The sequence below is a fragment of the Myxine glutinosa genome, chromosome 3, assembly GCF_964187855.1.
Source record: "Myxine glutinosa chromosome 3, kmMyxGlut1.1, whole genome shotgun sequence".
NCBI classification, from domain to species: Eukaryota; Metazoa; Chordata; class Myxini; order Myxiniformes; family Myxinidae; genus Myxine; species Myxine glutinosa.
This window is the reverse complement of record NC_136263.1, coordinates 60,688,542-60,694,099: the sequence shown is the minus strand read 5'-3', so window position 1 is coordinate 60,694,099 and position 5,558 is coordinate 60,688,542.

Below are 5,558 nucleotides of genomic sequence, written 5' to 3'. Positions count from 1 at the left end.
GGGAGCCTCGAGGCTTTCCTGACACAATTTGAGTGCGTGTCTCAGCTCAATGGTTGGGGAGAGCGGGAGCGCATGGGGAATCTGGTGGCGACACTGCGGGGGTCAGCCGCCGACGTGTTAAACGTAGTCCCAGAGGGAATATTGACCAGCAAGGCCATTTGTGAGGCCTTGAATAACAGGTACGGGACAGGCGCAAGGTGCGACCTGGTCAGGGCACAGCTGCTGCATCGCAGGCAAAAGCCTAATGAGACGTTGCAGGAGCTGGCCCAGGATATATACCAATCTGTGAGGATAGCATACAGGGACCTACCAGCACAGGCGTGGGACAAGCTGGCGATAGAAAAATTTATGGCGGCTCTCCCTGATCCTGAGGTCCGGACGTTGGTGGAGTTACAGGACCCACCCACGGTGCACCGGGCAGCGGAATGCGCGGCGAGACTGACCTTTTTGAGAAGGTCGAACCGCGCATCGGAGAGGGCACCTGTGACGGTACGGCAGGCCGAGGTGCAGGATCGGGAAAAGCCAGAGGATGACATCGGGCGAATGTTAAGGGGAATCAGCCGCCAGCTGACAAATTTGATGGGGGGACAAATTGCAGGGAGCGAGTCACGACAGGGTGGTCCAGGTTGGCCATCAGGACGGCCTGATTTTTATCGGGCTGGGCCGGGAGAAAGGGGGGCTCCGCCTGGCTACCAGAGGGGTCCGTTCTTGGGGACTTGTTTTAGATGTGGGAGAAGAGGGCACAGTCAGAGGAATTGTCGGCAACCATATGGGCCCCCACCTCCTGAGAGGCTTCGCAGTCCAGAAAGGAGGGGGCCCCCAGTAGGTCCACAGGCGCCAGACAGAGGACCACCACCTCGGCCTGGGCCAATAGCAATAGAGTGTGCAGGAAACTAGAACGAGCCGAGCATATGGGCCATGCTCGGCTGGCATGTGTATGGCAAAGCATCTTTCTTTGGTGAGGTTAGTAAAATGTGACAAATGGTTGGCATGGGTAATCTGTGGGTTAGATGGAAATTTAAGGGTGGATTTTGAAATGCCATGGTGGACACTGTACAGTGACGCCATTATTGATCCAGGTGTGTAGACCAAAGTGTTGGAGGCTGTGATGAAATTAATAGGGTAGTAAGACACAGCTTTCAACTGGTTGCGGGGGCAACTGTGCTGATATTTGGGACGCGGGATCCTGGGGATACAGTTGTGTAGCCTGAGGGTCAACGTGGTGCTGTGCATGTCCGAGGTGTGTGGACCATGTCTTCTGGGTGAGTCTCCTGGTGGAGCATGGCTGTTGACTGGACCTTGGTGTGGTCAAGTGTGGGTGAGCACTGGGGGGCTGCAGTTCTGTAGTCGGACTGGGGGATGATGGGGAGGTGCAGGGGACGTGGCTGTAGGGATGCCACGCACTGCGACCGTGCCCCCCAGGGCCGAGGTTGTGTGTGCGGTAGTGTGTGTTGTGGCAGCAAGTGCTCACCACATTGGCCAGCTGGGGCTGCTGCAGCTGTGTTCCTCGCAGGGGGGCCGAAGGATGGATGGTGGGTCGCACCCTTATGGACACTCATGGGCCATGTTGGCGTTTTGACTGCTCACCTTGTCCCGGTGACCCTTGCACGGTAGAGGTGCAGAGCTGACGTGGCTGTAGGTAGTTGTGTAGCGATGATCACCGTTGGATGCGGATCCACATACCTGCCAGTGTAGTGGGGACAAAAGAGAAATTTGGAAGTATTTGGTAGGCCCAATGTGAAATTTTGGGATTGTGAAGGGTGGATGACGCTCTTGGACCCGACCAACCTGCAACTACCTGCACATGAGGTGAGTGTTTTGAGGAGTACTGTCCCAGGCTTCAGGATTTGCTTTGGGAAATTGGGGACATGTAATTTGGAGTTGGGAGGCGGGTGAGAGTGATGACATGGCCGGTGAGGGGATGGAATGGGAGCCACAGTGTCTTGTGGGTGACGTATGTTTTTGTATTGTGGTTAGGTGTTTTGATGTGGTCGTGAGAGTGGAACCTGGAGAGTGAGTGATGATTATTGGAGATAATGAGGGGCGATACTTGTGCTTTTGGAAATGTGCTTTTGGAAATGTGTGATGGTTTAAATGTGAACTGGGGGATTTCACATGTGGCAGGCCATGGCAAGCCTTGTAACACCTTTTACACCAAGAATTGTACTGAATTGTGCTGAGTTGTGTGAAGAATTGAATGGCAGCGGGGGAGGAAGTGTGTTTTGGGGTCTTGTGGGTGGGGAAGGTGTGTGTGTCCGCAGGTACAGAGCAAGCTCTGAGGAGCGATGCCTGCGGGCCCCCCCTCTGCGGCAATTACCCCTGGCAGCCGGTGGTAACTGGAAATTGGAGCTCGTCGGTGGAGGGTCTGGTTGGGCGCCGTGGGGTGAGGAAGTCCCCCGGTGACCCGTGTTGCTGCGCGAAGGCAGGAGGCAAAGGAGCCTGGTGTGTGTGGAGACCCTCACCGGCGAGGTAACGGCGGAAAGGGGCTGTTGGGCTGTCATGGGGCCAAGAGGTAAAGGGGGGGGGGGGGCAATGAACTTGTAAGTCGGTTGACTTGTTTTTGGGACTGCGGGCACCACAGCCTGATGCGCCCCCACCATCTTTTTGTGCGGTACCTCCCCGCTGCCTAGTTGAGGAATGCACACACACGTGAATGACATCAATGCCATGGTCCTGCAGGGGGTGTATTGAAATAAGTGCTTTGTTGATTTTTGAAATGCCTTGATGACCTATGGAATGAGAATGAGTGGTTAAGGGGTCTGTGTTGCATGAATGTGGGCGAAATCCACCGAGCCGTGTCACTCACCTGTAACATCTGGACAGGGCCGTGGAAAATTTAGGGGGATGCATTGGGGATGGCCCCGCAGGTAAGGTTGTGTCTTGTGGCATCCACCGGGGGACGCGGTCTGTAGACCGGGGTATGTACAAAGGTTAGAGTTTTGAGTTTGGAAAGATGGTTAAGTTTTGTGGTTAAGTTAGTGTTGTGTGTTGTTGTTTCCTCCCTCCACAGGAACAACGAAGAAGATGTACATACTTGCATGATGGTTAAGGGGTTCAGCATGTTAAGGAAGTGTAGGTAGGTAGTCCGACTCACTTCCCACAGCCCTTCCTGATTTATTTAATAGGTTAATTAAGTGTGTGACAGTAAGTGTTAAGGCTGGAATGGTAGCGCCTGCGGTGAACCTTGCAGGAGCTACGGTTCCAGGGGGGGGGGGGGGCTGTGTTATGAATTTGGTAGAGCAATATCTAGAGCTAGGTAGATCTGAATAGGTAGGTATTCGGCTGTCGTGACAGGGACTCTACATGTAATAAGTTCTTGATGTTTAGGCGTTTGTCGGGGTAAGATGTATGATTGTGGATCTACCTGGAGGTCCGAGTGTTAAATAGTGAGGGATTAAAGGTAACGCCCCTGTGAGTCTCACCTGGTAGTCAAACCTTTGTCCATTATGGCACTGCAAACCACATAAACATTAGTTAGGTCCTTAGCGCAACATTAAATAATTCCCTTTCCCTGACATTGACTTCGTAATAAATAGACAGGAAACCAGGCCAAAAACACCGCCGCAGTTGGCCGCCGCCGTTCGCACCTCAAAGGCCTACCAACCTCGCTGGCACGTGTTACACCAGGACCGCGGGGTCACGGACGGGAGATGTCAGGAGTCGCATGCCGCAGAGGGCGTGACCTGGGCGAGTTGGGAGGCTATGATTGGCTGAGGAGTGCGCCAATGTGACGTCATCGGCCACCAATATATGCGACGGTCGGACGCCATTTCAGGACACACACGGACACACACGTCGATGAGCGATCAAGTCGGCAGTTGAGTTGAGTTGAGTTCGTGGCAGACGCAGGAGACACCAGAGAGTTCGTAGGAGTTGGTTGGAGCACACAGTCGACGCAGAGACACAGTTGGTGGAAAAGCTCCCCGAAGGCAGTTGGTGGAAAGGCTCCCCGAAGGCAGTTGGTGGAGAGTTCGTTCACACACCAAGCCCACAGAGCACGCGGCAGTTCGCAGCAGTTCGTTGCAAGTCGAGCCCTCCGTTGAACCATTGGTGCACGGGCCTTGTGGAGATCGTCCGACGCGTGGCCAGCAGCTTCACACGAGGACGATCTCCACAAGGCCCGTGCACCAATGGTTCAACGGAGGGCTCGACTTGCAACGAACTGCTGCGAACTGCCGCGTGCTCTGTGGGCTTGGTGTGCTCGGTGTGTGAACGAACTCTCCACCAACTGCCTTCGGGGAGCTTTTCCACCAACTGCCTTCGGGGAGCTTTTCCACCAACTGTGTCTCTGCGTCGACTGTGTGCTCCAACCAACTCCTACGAACTCTCTGGTGTCTGCCTGCGTCTGCCACGAACTCAACTCTGGACTGCCACGTCTGCCGCCTGCGTCTGCCACGAACTCAACTTCCTGAAATGGCGTCCGACCGTCTCTGCCTGCGTCTGACCGTCGCATATATTGGTGGCCGATGACGTCCCATTGGCGCACTCCTCAGCCAATCACAGCCTCCCAACTCGCCCAGGTCACGCCCTCTGCGGCATGCGACTCCTGACATCTCCCGTCCGTGACCCCGCGGTCCTGGTGTAACACGTCCCAGGCGAGGTTGGTAGGCCTTTGAGGTGCGAACGGCGGCGGCCAACCGTGGCGGTGTTTTTGGCCTGGTTTCCTGTCTATTTATTACGAAGTCAAACGTTGTTTGTGCCGGGCGTAGTGGTGCCGACGTGCCAAACGACATTAACTCAGTCTTGTATATATATATATATATATATATATATATATATATATATATATATATATATATATATATATATATATATATATATATATATATATATATATTGTTGCGGAGATGAGGACTGTATATTTTTTGATTGTGTGCTGTATTATTATTATTAATGGTTATTCTGCGCCCCCTACCTCCGGAGCTGTGTAAAGGTGAAAGGGCATCCCATAATTAGTCCACAAGCATACACATCAGCCAAGTAATAGGATACCCCTGTTGATAGTTATCTCTTATTCTGTGTTCTAGGGTAAGGCTGTGTCTCCCATTAATTGAAGTACTCCATTGCACCAGTGAAAGAGAATAGATCCCCTTTCCTTCCCATCCCCAAAATCTCCCTTTCCTTCCCATCCCCAAACTCTCCCTTTCATTCCCATCCCCAAAATCTCCATTTCCATATTACATCCCCTCTCGTCATTGCTGAGCCCTCGATTCCCAATCACCTCCCCTCCAATAACCGCCATTGACCACGAGGCAGGGTCGAAGAAGAAGGGCGTGACTCCACCTCGTCATAGAGGGGAGGAGGGGCGTACCCGCCCGTCGTCATCGAGGGCGGAGCCCGAGGGTCGCGCGACCAACCAGGGCCGAGGTGAGCACCCCGATGGGCGTGTCCAAAACGCCGGCGGCTGAATCGCTGGAGGCGCTATAAAAGGCGCAAACGGAAGTGAGTAGTGAGTTGGTCTGAGTTGGTTGAGAGTCGGTCGTCAAGTGGAGAGTGGTGAAGAGTCAGTCAGTAGAGGTGGTGGTCAAGTGGTTGCGTTGGTTGCGGTGAGGAGTCGG